General features: G+C 45.6%; 1 long non-coding RNA gene across 3 annotated transcripts; it reads right to left on the reverse strand.

The window, feature by feature from the left end:
• Positions 1-6389: 6389 nt before the first annotated feature.
• LOC107117779 lies at positions 6390-13188 on the reverse strand. Of its 3 annotated transcripts, none has more exons than XR_001482744.1 (5): positions 13118-13188; positions 11693-11846; positions 9913-10053; positions 8602-8705; positions 6390-6553 (listed from the first exon to the last, which is right to left on the reverse strand). It is a non-coding gene; the product is annotated as an uncharacterized LOC107117779 (long non-coding RNA). The 3 variants fall into 3 exon arrangements; XR_001482743.1 differs by lacking the exon at positions 13118-13188 and adding an exon at positions 12757-12830; XR_001482745.1 differs by lacking the exon at positions 13118-13188 and adding an exon at positions 12757-12830 and having other exon boundaries at positions 9913-10098.
• Between the last annotated feature and the right edge of the window lie 1756 nt (positions 13189-14944).

The raw sequence follows: 14944 nt of genomic DNA on the forward strand, positions 1-14944 counted from the left end.
TGTAAAAGCTACACAAAGCCACAAGAGGCACAAAGAACAAAGGAGGGGTGTTTTATGTCAAGCCGCAGAAATTAAGGTTTGGCTCTGGTAAATAGGGATAGGTGGAATGTATTTACACATTAGCACAGTCATGTAACCCTCATTTTGTACAAACATTAAGCGGTGCTTAAGTAGGGTTGCCAACACACGGGCAACACGGCAAGGTTGAACAAACGTGGGGGGAAAAACACCATGTTAAAACAAAACACACAATACTGATATGCCACTATATCTTCATATATTCGTTTAAGTCATAAATATACAATAAAGACCCTAGTGTACCTTATTAATTATAGTACATTGATAACAAAAACCTAAAGAACAATATATATCTTGTAGAAAAGTCCACAGCTACTGAGAGAACCAGAGAAGCCTTCTACAAAGCTGTTTGACTTGAGCATTGTAGCATTGTGAGCTTTGGTTCCATGAAAAATAATTTGCCTGAAGAAGAGTTTCTTGAAACATGCAATTTTTGCCTGGGAGGCGTGTTGCTTTGACGCTTGCTGTATCTCTTTTCGGAAAGCAAAACAGCCTACAACACTGGCACTGACAACTGCTGCATCTCTCATCAGAAAGCAAGATAGTCTATTGAATCCCGTCTGTATGTTTGTCTCAGTAGCTGTGGACTTTTCTACAAGATAGATATTGTTCTTTAGACTTTTGTTATCAATGTACTATAATTAATAAGATACATTAGGGTCCTTATTGTATATTTAAGTATATGGTTTAAACGAATATATGAAGACAGAGTAGCATATCAGTATTGCGTGTTTTGTTCTAACACGGTGTTTTTCCACATTTGTTCAGCCTCCAGGTGGAACCTGAAGATCTTCCAAAATTAAAACTGATCTCCAGACTACAGTTGCCCTGGAGAAATGGCTGTTTTGGCAGAGGGGCTGCACGGCATCCCAAATCCCACCTTCCCCCAGCTCTCCAGGAATTTGCCAACCTGGCGCTGCTGGCACCCCTGTGCTTAAAAGAACAACAAGGGTAGATCTTCCCTTCCCATCATTCATTGCACAGCCATAGTTAACCTCTAGCATTAAAAAAAGAGCAAGAGTCCAGTAACACCTTAAAGACTGAACAAAATTTGTGGCAGGGTAGGAGTCAATCCTAAAAGAAATCAACCCTGACTGTTCCCTGGAAGGCCAGATAATGAAACTGAAGCTCAAATCCTTTGGCCACCCAATGAGAAGGGAGCCCTCACTGGAGTTGAGCCAACTTCGGGGGACGGCGGAAGACCGGAAGGCCTGGCGTGATCTGGTCCATGGGGTAGCGAAGAGTCGGACTGAAGTGAGCAGTGCCTCACGGAAAACGACAAAGTTTGTTAGTCTGTAAGGTTCTACTGGACTCTCTGTCTCTTTTTTCCTGCTACAGACAAACGCTGCCTCCCATCTTGATCTATCTAGCACTAAAAGCGTGCTAGAATATGGACACACATTATTTCAACTTAAATTCCTTTATCAGAGGCATACATTGCATTAGTGCCGCTCTTCTGAGAAACTGCCAAGTCAGGGATGAGGAAAAGGTTCACCTGTTTGCACTTCGGCCACTCACCCCTGTTAGAAGCCCCTCAAACGGGCCCTCACTGTATATTACAAACAATTATTCTCATTTATCCTGCACTTTTATTTGTCTGGAAGCAGTCTGTTCCTGCATAACAAATTAATATTTATATCAATATGTGGGCTTATGCGGAAGAAAAGCTGGAATGTAAAGGGGGGGGGTTATAACGCGTATGTTTTCCCCTTCACATATTGCTTTTTAAAAAATATGCTAGGGGGAAAAAAGGTGTCAAGACAAGGCGGGAATTGGGAAAGTGGCAAGATGTTGAGGGGGGGGGCGTTGCTCACGCTTCCCGCCAAATCCAACCCTCCCCCGGTTTAGCTAACGGTCGGCATTTCAAAGTTTCCCGCGCTTTCCCCTCCCAACGCTTCACCTGAGGCGCTCAGAAAATGTAACGGGGGAGGGAGAGAGGAGAGCGCTCGGGCCGTACCATTGGTTGAAAGGAAACAGGGTTCAACGATCGAGGAAGTAAATCGCTGCGTTAACTCTTCCCCCCCCCCTCCCCCGGTGTTGAGGATCAGTTTTCCTCACGCTGCCTCCTCACCCCACCGATGAAATATTGCCCGTCCATTAGCACGCAACGAAAACGGCATGTTGCAAAGTCAACGCAAAAATGGTATGGCCCAAAGTGACACGTGAGTCCCGGAGAACGAAGTCGGAGTCCGGGCGGCGGCACCTTGAAGACCAATACAGTTTAATTCTGGGTATCAGCTTTCCTGCGCATGCGCACTTCCTGCCCACGAAAGCTGATACCCAGAATTAAATGTTGTTTGTCTAAAAGGTGCAACCCACTGGCGTCAAACTTTGTTCTGTTGCTGCAGGCCAACACGGCATCCCCACCTGGATCGATTTGAACCCAGTGCGAGTGTTTTGCTTGCTGTAAGAAACTGTCGATGCACTAAAGCCGCACTTGCAACAACTGGTGCTCAATTCTACCTAAATTCAAAACATTAAAAATTATGGACCTCCCAGTAAAATGCAACCTTACAAATTGAACATAACGTTTGTCTAAAAGGTGCCACCCACTGGCGTCAAACTTTGTTCTGTTGCTTCAGGCCAACACCGCATCCCCATCTGAATCTATTTGAACCCAGTGCGAGTGTTTTGCTTGCTGTAAGAAACTGTCGATGCATGAAAGCAGCACTTGCAACAATTGATGCTCAATTCTACCTAAATTCAAAACATTAAAAATTATGGACCTCCCAGTAAAATACAACCTTACAAATTGAACATAACTCTTCTTCTGGCTGGATATTAACAAAAAAACTTAACAAAACAAAACTGTAATGTATCCATCCCAGAGACCACCTGCCTGGCCAATTCACCACGAGGTCATGTGAAGCCGTTGAGCTTCGCTCTCAGTAACAATGGGACAAGCGGATCCTTTGTTGTTGTCGTTCAGTCGCACAGTCGAGTCCGACTCTTTGCGACCCCATGGACCAAATCACGCCAGGCCTTCCGGTCTTCCGCCATCTTCTGAAGTTTGCTCAACTTCATGTTCGTTGCATCCATGACACTGTCTAACCATCTCATCCTTTGCCGTCCCCGTCTTCTAGCGGATCCTAGCCGGCACCTATCGGCAGGCTAGGCTCCCGGCTGGGAGCCTATGGAACTCTCGGCCACTGTAAATAGCCAATCACTTGTGTGTGGGTGTGTTTGGGGTGCGGGGTTCAATTCCAGTTACTTTCATCAGAATAGATGTTATCCCCTAATCCCAGTTAGGTAGAAGTCTATGGTTATAGTGTAGTGAGGGGAAAACATTCTGCCTACATGCAGAACGCTTGCAGTGTTTGCATTCAAATAACTTATTCTTGGCATAGATTTAGTTAGAGCCTTCCAGACCACACTTGATTGTAGTGAGAGGTGATGGAAAAGTGCCTGGGTACACTGCTTTCTTAGGCCTTCTGTAGTAAAGTGCTTATTTTCCTATAATAACTCTCAAAGTTCCGCAGGGCCTATAAAACAGAGCTCTTCCGCCAGGCTTTTGGAGCTGCCACCACTAACACCTATGCCGGCAGAACCCTGGCCTGCTGGCCCCCTTAATATTGCCCGAGCCAATCACCCTAGATAGCCGCAGAAGGCTGAAGACTTAACCCGGAACGAGGAATGTACTAGCACTTTACTATGCTATTACATTTGTGTTTTAATATTGCATTTATGAAATTATGGTTTTATGTGACTGTATTGAGATTTTATTCTGTTGTGAGCCATCCTGTGCCGGGATAAGAATCGGACAAAATAATAACAGGTTTCAGAGTTTAAACCTTCCAGTGCATTATGGTTAATCAGTCCAGCCAGCATGGGGTAGTGGTTAAGGGCAGCCTCTAATCTGGAGAACTGGGTTTGATTCCCCACTCCTCCACGTGCAGCCAAGCTGGGTGACCTTGGGTCAGTCACAGCTCTGAGTTTCTTCCTTCAGTGCAAATCCCAGATTTTGGGTCAGATACGGAAAGGGACTCAACAGTGATTGTTCACTAATGAGCAAATAGCACTCAGCACTTGCCCAGAGACATTACTCCAGCAAGTTACAGCAAAGTAACTTGCAATTAACTATTAAAACCAGACCTCAGACGGAGTGAAACTGGAGATTAATTCTTCTGGTCCTGCCGCATGGCCTTATCTACTCCAGACAAATTTTCCATTGCAGGAGGAGGCAACCCCAAATCGTATAAAACCACATCCCAGCATTCTTTCTGCCCAATGTTCCCACTTCAGACATTTAAAAAGGAGAGGAACCAATATTGAGAACAAATGGATTTGGGGAGAAAATTAGGTGGGACAGGGCAAAGGAGAATTTGGTCAGGAAGGACTTAACAGACTCCATATTCCAGTTGTCTTGCAGGCAGTCTCCCTCAGTCCTTCCCATGTTCTGTGACAAAAATGGCTAACTCCACAATGGAAAGGGCTAGTTTTAATTCTTAAAAAAGCTGGGACTTCAGAGGTGGGGCCTATTTCTGGAAGATCTTTCTCCCATGTTCTCCTCTCCCGTCATCCACACAGCTACAAGAGTGCCCAAAGTTCCCCTCTGTTGGTTGCATTTAATAAAATGGGGTCTGACTGATATTTAGTGCCTATAGGCATCCTATGTGCTCAAGGGAATTTATTTGAAAGGCATACATACACAAAGACGACCACAGTAGTTTTCCCACTTCCTGAATGGCAAGAAATCCCAGAGGAATCACTACTGAAGTTTGGCTTCCTTTGGATGAGAATATTTGATATAGTTTATCTGTAATATTTGCTTTATTTACAGATATGCAGGCAGGCAAAGCAGCGTATCATGCAGGTGAACACTCCCACGTCACGGCACACCTGGGTGGTTTTTGTTGTTGTTCAGTCGCACTGTCGAGTCAGACTCTTCGCGACCCCATGGACCACATCACGCCAGGCCCTCCTGTCATCCACCGCTCTCTAGAGCCTGTCCAATTAAGTACCATTAAGTCAGGGAAAAGCTTGCTTGAACAATACAGCCTTGCACAGCCTCTTAAACTGGATGAGAAGGCCTTGCTTCAACTGGCAGTTGCTTCTTGTGGCACTGAGGTCAACAACATACCGTTAAACCTCTAAAGTCACACTAACTTTAGGCTGTCGAGGATTACAGTTGTGTCATTGGAAAAACCCTTGTATGGACGAAAACCTGTGTGGAAGGGAATAGCTAAGAGGTTCCCCTCTGCAAATAATGACTAAAGCATGGCCCTGAGTACGCTGTGGCCACTCTTGGCTTAACGCATTACTTTTTATGGCCTTACTTAAGCCCAGTCTCAGAAGAATAATGAGTTACATCATTTACTATCTTTCAGAGTCTGTGTGCTGGAATTTCCAGCAGGTGGCAGATGACTGCAATGGTGACAAACTACGTTTTGCAACACCAAGCATTTGAAGAGCTCTTCCAAGTCAAGGACATCCAAACACTTCAGAGATAATGACTGTCAGAAGCAAGGAGTCCTTTCTAGCTCTACATGCTGGACTTTTAAATGCTGTCATATACTAGACTGTTTCTACAGGAAGAAACATACTCAAGCACGGTGAAAGACAGCAGTTTCAAATGCTCTCTCTGTATGCAACCATGCTTTCAGCAACAAGACCAGAGCATAAGTAGGCACCATACATACTGCATGCAGGTACCCGGGTAAACTGGCATTTCCTCCTCCTGCATAAGCATATTCTAAACTAGGATCACACTGCAGTTTAGAAACCTGCTTGGTGGGAGGATGAAGGGGAAACAAAATACTGTTTGGCCAAATGGCCACATTGAAGATTTCAGGGATTGGGGAGGGGGAGGGATGAGCATGCGTATACCACTAATAAATAAGTACATCTTATTCTCGTAGCACCTATGGTTAAATCAGATTTATCCTCACTTCTGAATACAACCACCATACACATAAACAATGATAGTCGGAAAAATAAAATCAGTTTGAAACACAAACCGTATACTTATACAAAACAAAAAGCAATTCACAATTCAAAACCTAAACACCTACTGGTTTCAGAGATGAAAGCAAGCTCGGAAGTAAAGGTATTCTTGAACTCACAGGAGAGACATAAAGAGCACTGTATTTCTAGTTAAAATCAGTCTTAGTTATATACTTCCAGCCCTTAATGACACTGCATTTCCATCTCTGCAAGACCAGACTTGACTGCTGTAAATTTGCCAGTAAGTAAAAAAAAAATCCACAGGAAATGGAGACTAGGAAACTCAGACTTTAAATGCATGCTCAACTCCATCCCAATAAATACTCTGCTCAATGAAACAAGTACTAAGCTGCAATTCCATTCAGGCAGTAATTTTATTTATTGGAAGTGGCCACTTAAAAATCAAGGCAGATTTTCAGAATCCACTGCCTTCATTTCCGAATGTTAGGACAGAATTCCCGTCTATAGAGGCTCTTTTCCCACCAGTAACAGGAGACGGCTATTTGCATCTTAAAAGTCCAGCTTGAACACCCTGTGGAAAAAGCAAATTGGGGAAGTTAGAGATGAGCACAGCAATACTCTTCCATGAAAGAACATATGCATTCCCAAACCAATGTATCATGGACAGGAGAAGATCCCCCCCCCTTTTCCCTCCCATCAGCATGGACCAATCAGATCCAAACAGGTTAAATGGAGTACTGGAGTGAAAAGGTGGGGGGAACCTGAGGGGAGATTAATGGTCAACAACCAACAGACAAACAGAATTGTTGGGATTTGGAGGGAGAAATAATAGGTGGTATCCTGACTAGGCAGGGTGATCACAAGGGACTGTAGTATATGATTTCAGACAGGCAGGGTTTAAATGCTGTTCCATAACAAACTTAAGGGATCTTGTGAGTGTAAGATAAGACACACTAATAAATTAATTTATTTAAAACATTTAACTGCATTTCTACCTAAACATACTAAAAACGGCTTACAATATAAACAGTTATAAAACACATAAAAGGTGACAGGGTTTTTCCACTTTACCTCACGCACCTAAGTTGACAGTGGGCCCAGTACAGTAGCACAGGTCACCTCTCCAGCCTGAGTGACTTTGTACTGGCCAAGTGGTATAAAATAACAAGAAAAAGGCCTGCCTCAGGGGTTGTAACGCCATGTGGTGAGGAGATGCCTGAGGGAACAGTCTCCTGCCCCTCAGACTGTGTTTTCAGTTTCAGGTGCATTCCTTTCAAAATGTGTGACCCCGCAAAATTCAGAAAGAGCCATGGGACGGCCCAAACCCATCCTGAGGCACTCCTGAGTGAAGAAAGGCCATCTTTAATATGCGATGACACAAAAACCCACTGCCCAAGACTTGTGACAGTGAGAGGAACGGTCATCGGGGAATTTTATGTTCAACACAAAAAAACAAAAAAACAAAACCTCAAGATTCCAGAGTTTTACTTCCCCCCCCCCTTCTTTCTTTTTTTGCAGACCAGGGCTCCCAATGCAGTGCCTACTTGCTCCTTGAGCCCTGGGGGAAACCCAAAGGGCCTTGAATGAAACATAAGATTTTTTTTAAAAAAACCAGGAACCTTCAGGTTGCACCTTTTCAGCCGACTGGTGAGAAGAGCACCAACTTTTGTCCCAGCCAGGTGCCCTTCACTTATCCACTAACAGAAACTGCGACTCTGGGCTTGGCATCCTTCTTCTCCCTGTGGCTGGACCAGGAACAAACCCTCCCCATTCCAAAAACAAAGGACTGTTCCTGCCTCACTGGTAGAGATTCTGGGATGGCTCCACTTCAAGGGCAGGCACTGTGATTTGCCCTTCCATCTACGGTCATCATTTTGTAGTGATTCCATCTCAATACATTTTCTCAAACCCCAAAAGGGCTCGGAAAAACAAAACCTCAAGCTTCCATAGTTTTACTTTCTCCCCCCCCCACCCTTTCTTTTTTTGCAGACCAGGGCTCCCAATGCAGTGCCTACTTGCTCCTTGAGCCCTGGGGGAAACCCAAAGGGCCTTGAATGAAACATAAGATTTAAAAAAAAAAAACAGGAACCTTCAGGTTGCACCTTTTCAGCCGACTGGTGAGAAGAGCACCAACTTTTGTCCCAGCCAGGTGCCCTTCACTTATCCACTAACAGAAACTGCGACTCTGGGCTTGGCATCCTTCTTCTCCCTGTGGCTGGACCAGGAACAAACCCTCCCCATTCCAAAAACAAAGGACTGTTCCTGCCTCACTGGTAGAGATTCTGGGATGGCTCCACTTCAATGGCAGGCACTGTGATTTTGCCCTTCCATCTACGGTCATCCTTTTGTGGCGATTCCATCTCAATACATTTTCTCAAGCCCCAAAAGGGCTCAGCCTCAGCAAGATCGGAAGCCCTTGCTTTACAAGGCAATACAACAGCAACATTTAGAATCACCCAATCTTTAGCTATGATTCCAGTTATTATTATTATTTTATTATTATGTCTGCTGTCCTTCAGTGCTAGTTCATGATCTCTGCTGTCCTTCAGGGCTAGAGACTCACCAAGCAAACTAAATTCATATCCACTTCTCTGAACAGCCCCTCACAGTCTTACCTACCTCCGTTCCAAAGGAATGACTGTTCTAGTTGAGAAGTCACTAGGGGAGGAGAGATCAGGTTCCATTTCTTACGCGGCTTTCTCATTTTTCCAGAATCGCCACACCTACAAAAACCAAGAACAGCATCTGTTAGCAATTAATCCTCAAATGATTTTTAGTTACTGACTACATATGCATAACAGTTTTTTTTTTGGGGGGGGGGGGCCCTTTTTCTTTGTGACAGAGTGAGGATGCCTTTGATTCACTGGTGCTGCAGAAGTCCACTTGCTATTCCTGAAGCATATTAAGGCTGCAGCAGAGTAGCCAGGCCCAATCCTTGCTCAAGGCTGTCTACCTTTTTGAAGTTCAGCTTGCCATGCCACGGTGAACTGCCGCCTGGCAAGCCATCCCATGCCAGGAACCGTCCAGAAATTCATGCTTTGTGCTTCTCAAGAAGAGGGAGAGAAACAAACAGGCACACCAAGGATCACAGTCAGCCTGCTCTCCCTCTTCAGCTCGGAGAAGCTGCTCTTGGCTGATTTATTTCCAAAATTAATTGCCTTCCAAATGGCCCCCAGCTCTGCTTCGGGGCAAGGAGCCATGAAGGTCACTACACCATGTCATGGCTTATACTCCAAGAGAGAAATTACTATGCAGTTCTCAAAGCAGAAAAGGCAAGAACATCTCATATATATGCAGACATCTCCATCTGCTAAATTTTAAACCGGGGGGCCTGTGTGGACTTCTCATGTATGTGTGCACCATGCTTGTGCCAAATAGTACAGCTTTACTATACTGATAAGTTATCTGCCTGAAAGCGGAGCGGCTCGTTCAGCTAAATCACATGGTGGAATCCTCCCAGGGCTCTTACTTGCTCATCTTAAAACTTCTCCTTTGTAGCAAATTAACAGACAAGGGAGAAATAATCTATTGACTCTGGGGGGGAAACACAGTAAAGAAAATTTGGTCCTTGCATCCGCCAACACCTTTTTAGTAAGGCCTGTGTAACATTTCGGGGCAAGGAGTTATGAAGGTCACTACAGCATATCAAAGGAACTAATTACTATGCAGTTCTCAATGCAAGAACATCTCTCACATATATATATGTGCAGACATCTCCATCTGCTAAATTTTAAATCTGTGGATGCATCCACCGTGCCTAGGAATCTGCTCAGTGCATTCGCATAATCAGGGTGAATCAGGTGAAACACGGACAGAATGTGCAGCTCATCATGGCAGACTCCCCAAAATATTCTTCACTCCCAGCTAACCCCCCCCAAAGGGGATGGGAGGGTGTAACCAAGCCAACTAAGCTATGGTGCAGGAACTCACCTGTTCAAGAGAAGAAGAGATCATACCCTTTCTTCCCACTAACCACCAAGGGCACTGACGTCCCTCTACCAGCTCTGAAATCCTTGGCTTTTTGTGGATCTGTTCAGCTCATCTTGGGATGCAGTCGGTCACTTCAGAATTCTATGGAATCGAGATCCGTCGTTCATTTCCCTTCAGACTCACAACCTGGGAATGAAATATCCACCATTACCACCTTTGATCCATTATAAAGGCAGGCAGACTGAGCGAACAGATCACAGTAGGGTCTTACTGATGCTTCTTACTGATGAGTTTAATAGCTACAAGTGGGCAGCCTTGTTGGTCGGAAGCAGCAGAACAAAGTTTGAGGCCAGTAGCACATTTAAGCAATGCTCCCTCTAAGCTGCGGAGTCTGGTGAACAAAAATTCTACTTTGTAAGCTACTGGTATTAAAGTCGTGAGCAAGCAATGTGGCAACTGCATAAATTAAGTTTGCTATTCATTTCCCTTCAAAGTCACAACCTGTGAATGAAATATCCACCATTACCACCTTTGCTCCATTATAAAGGCAGACAGAGCCAACAGATCAGAGTAGGGTCTTACTGATGAGTTTAATAGATCCAAGCGGGCAGCCTTGTTGGTCGGAAGCAGCAGGACAAAGTTTGAGGCCAGTAGCACATTTAAGCAATGCTCCCTCTAAGCTGCGGAGTCTGGTGAACAAAAATTCTACTTTGTAAGCTACTGGTATTAAAGTCGTGAGCAAGCAATGTGGCAACTGCATAAATTAAGTTTGCTCTGGAGCCCTCCTTCCTGAGCTGAGACAAAAATGTGTGCGCCGGAAGCTAAAAACCTGCGAGCTATCTTACACTAACTCAGCTTAGAGGGAACACTGCATTTAAGACCAACGAAGTTTTACTTTAGGTATAAGCTTTCATGTGTGGACACAGTTCTTCAAGAAGTGTGTGTGCACACATAGAATCATAGAACGTTAGAGCTGGAAGGGGCCTTGCAGGTCATCTAGTCCAACCCCCTGGACTCTGCAGGAGCATAGTCAAAAGATAGCCCTGCAACATACCTGAAAGATGGTCGTCCAGCCTCCGCTTGAAAACATCCGGCAAAGAAGCATCCACCACCTCCCAAGGGAGACTTTTCCACCGCTCAACCACTCTTACAGTTAGGAAGCTTCTCCTAATATTTAGCCGGTAACAACTCCCTTGTAATTTCCACCCATTGAATCTATTCTATGAAGGCTTATACCCAGAATAAAGCTTTGGTGGTGTTAGAAGGTGCCATTGCTCAAACTTCATTCTTCTAACCAGAGAGTAGAAGAAGAAGAAAAGAGATTGGATTTATACCCCACCCTTCACTACCCAAAGGTGTCTCAGAGTGGCTTACAAACTCCTTTCCCTTCCCCTCCCCACAACAGACACCCTGTGAGGTGGGTGGGGCTGAGAGAGCTCTTGACAGAAACTGCTTTTTCAAGAAAAAGCTCTTATCAGAACTACGGCTTGCCCAAGGCCATCCAGCCAGGTGCAAGTGGAGGAGTGGGGAATCAAACCTGGTTCTCCCAGATTAGAGTCCGCGCACTTAACCACGACACCAAACTGGCTCTAGTACATCTAGTTTCATGCAAGTTTAAGAACACAATGCATTTTGAAGCAAATTAATAGGGCCATCTTGATGAGCTCCTTATATTACTGCCACATCAGCGTGTTGGACTTTTTATTCACAGAAAATCTTCCGCACCCCAGATCAGAGTTCTCTGGGGCAGGCCACACACAGAAGTTGTAACCATTATTACCTTTGTAGAAACGAGACTGTAGAACCTCCTCTTCATTAAGCCTTAGATAAACACAAGGGGAACATTCAACCTTTACACTAGGCCAGTGCTTTCCATCAACTACAGCAATGCTTTGATAGAGAGACCTCAAATAGCACCCCTCCATTTTTCCAACCTGGAGAATGAGAGAGAAACGGAACAGGTTACCAAAAATGCATAAGACACCCTCCAGCAGTAGAATCAAGACTTGAATGAAGCACAGTACAAAGATTACGAAATATTATTGTGCTACAACCACACTTTAAGGAGTTTTCCCACCTATGAAGCCCAAAGAGCCCTTCAGGTTCTCAGATATTTACTGAGAGTACAAGGGTTTCTAATATTGCACACACACTGAGAAATCAGACAAAAACATCCTACTTAAATCTCATGGATTCAGCCTTAAACCAAAGCGGCAGTACATAACCTTCTTTCCCCCACTTTGATTAGCAGACTGCTCTTTTCTGTCTCTTCCATCTCCCTCCCCAGGAGGAAGGCTAACCGGGCATCACTGTGTTAAAAGTTCCCACTCTGCTGTTATGCTGCTTTGTTCTTTTTAATAAATTTTTTTTTTAAAGTTCCCAACAACCCCTCTTGGGCTCCACCAGGCCCACACACCGCTACAAAATAAAATGGCCACAAAGACTCTCACCCTCCCGGTACGTGTAGGTAGGTAGGTAGGTAGGTAGGTAGGTAGGTAGGTAGGAAGGAAGGAAGGAAGGAAGGAAAATTTTATTTTGTAGCGGTGTGTGGGCCACGTGGGGCTCGCATAAAGAGGCGAAACACGTGTGGCGAGTACGCCAATATTGTACTTCAATCACGGCAGATGCAACAAGCAAAACACGTGCAGGGACCTGATAAGCAAACTGGCCTTAAAAACGGGCTGTCTGGAACGACGACCCCCACGTGAAATCACGCAAACCGAGTCAAGGGGGGTCCGCAACACCCCGAGACCAAAAATCCCAAAAAAATTCCAGCAGAGAACAATCCCTACTTCGATTTCAAATCACCCCAGAAGAGGAAGAGAGCCGGATGCCTAAACTAACCTGAGATTAGGAGTGGATTCTTTGGCGGGCCCGGAGGAAACGACTCACAGCCCTCCACCAGCAGCCGGCACGAGACAAAGAGGAAAAGGATGGGCGGAGCAGAGTACTCCAATACGCCAATATTGTACTTCAATCACGGCAGATGCAACAAGCAAAACACGTGCAGGGACCTTGTAAGCAAACTGGCCTTAAAACGGGCTGTCTGGAACGGCGACCCCACGTGAAATCACGCAAACTGAGCCAAGGGGGGTCCGCAACACCCCCGAGACCAAAAATCCCAAAAAAATTCCAGTAGAGAACAATCCCTACTTCGATTTCAAATCATCCCAGAAGAAGAAGAGAGACGGATGCCTAAACTAACCTGAGATTAGGAGTGGATTCTTTGGCGGGCCCGGAGGAAACGACACACACAACCCCACCAGCAGCCGGCACGAGACAAAGAGGAAAAGGATGGGCGGAGCAGGAAATACTGCCCGTCTGTCTTGCTATTAGCAGATAAGGCAAGTCAATCATTTTTTTTGTCACGTGAGCTTGCGGAGGGCGGGGTAGATGGTGCATCCGGGCTTGTACCGTGAGCTCAAAATGGGCTGCAGCTTGTTCAAATGCGTTGCGCTTTTCTGCCCATCTATCTCATCAGTGTCCCCTCTAAGCTGAGTTACTGTGAGCCAGCTCACAGTTTTTTAGCCTCTGGCTCACACATTTTTGTCTCCGCTCAGGAAGGGAGGGCTCCAGAGCAAACCAATGTATGCAGCAACCAAATCGCTCCCTGACAACTTTAACGCCAGTAGCTCACAAAGTAGAGTTTTTGCTCACAAGACTCCACAGCTTAGAGGGATGATTGATCTCAATCCTTAACTAGTGTGTGATGGAGAAGAATTTGTGTCTTCTCCTGGGACGAAGTATCGGTCATACATATCGTGCCTGGCTGGAAGTGTAGACAGTTATCAGTGCCAATTCTTAATCCACCGGCCACCACCCCCTCCCGACACACACAAATAAGAATACCAGCTTCCAGGGGGTGACTGGAGATCTGGAATTACAACTGATCTCCAGGTAGGGTTGCCAGCAATGTTCCCTCTAAGCTGTGGAGTCTTGTGAGCAAAAATTCTACTTTGTGAGCTACTGTTTCTGTGTGGAATTCTCATGTACGTGTGCACCATGCATGTGCCAAATAGTGCAGCTTTACTATACTGATCGATAAGGGCTCTTACTTGCTCATCTTAAAACTTCTCCTTTGTAGCAAATTAACAGACAAGGGAGAAATGATCTATTGGGCAGGGGAAGGGGTGGGAGGGTTCCCAGATCCAGACAGAGAAACCACTAGAGATTTGGGGATGGAGCTTGGGAGGAACAGGGACCTCAGTGGTGTACAATGCCACAAAGCCCACCCTCCAAAATATCCATTTTTTCCTAGGGAAACCGATCTCTGCAGTCTAGAGGTCAGCTGTAATTCCAGGGGATCCCCAGGCCCCACCTGGAGGCTGGCATCCCTTGGGTGACAGAGATTTGTTGATCTGGAGAAAATGGCTGCTTTGGAAGGTGGACTCTGGCGTTATCCCTCCCCACCCATTCCAGACTCCGCCCCTCAAACCCCCAGGAATTTCCTAACCTGGAGCTGGCAACCTGACTTGCAGTCTCAAGATGAAGAACAAAGTTCGAGTCCAGCAGCACCTGGAAATAATCTACCACGTACCTAGAGTTGCCAGTCTCCAGGTAATGGTTGAAGATCTCCTGGGATTACAACTCATCTTCAAAAGGCAGAGATCAGTTCACCGGGTATTATAACCCATTGAAGTCCCTCTCCAAACCCCACCCTCCTCAGGCTCCACCCCCAAAACCTCCAGGTATTTCCCACCCCAGAGCTGGAAACTCAACACCTACCCTTCTCTGTGTTATTTGACAGGAAATGGGACATGTTGGCCAGCAGGGGTCATTCTGTAGAAAAAGAGGTGCAGGAGCTCATTAGCATAACTTATTTGCATATGCCACACCCCCTGACATCACCAGAAGTGTGTCAGAAGGCAACACCCACCGCTCAGGCACCACTGGACTCTTTTGGATTGCTAGCTATTTGGGGGGGGGAACGTGCAGATCTGTCCTCGCAGAGGAGGGAGAGCTTGTACCTGAATAAAACTTGGTCTTAAAGGTGCCACTGGACTGTTTTGGGCCAGGGAGCTGTGGGGGGGGG

The sequence above is a fragment of the Gekko japonicus genome, unplaced genomic scaffold, assembly GCF_001447785.1.
Source record: "Gekko japonicus isolate JY-2015 unplaced genomic scaffold, Gekko_japonicus_V1.1 scaffold3888, whole genome shotgun sequence".
NCBI classification, from domain to species: Eukaryota; Metazoa; Chordata; class Lepidosauria; order Squamata; family Gekkonidae; genus Gekko; species Gekko japonicus.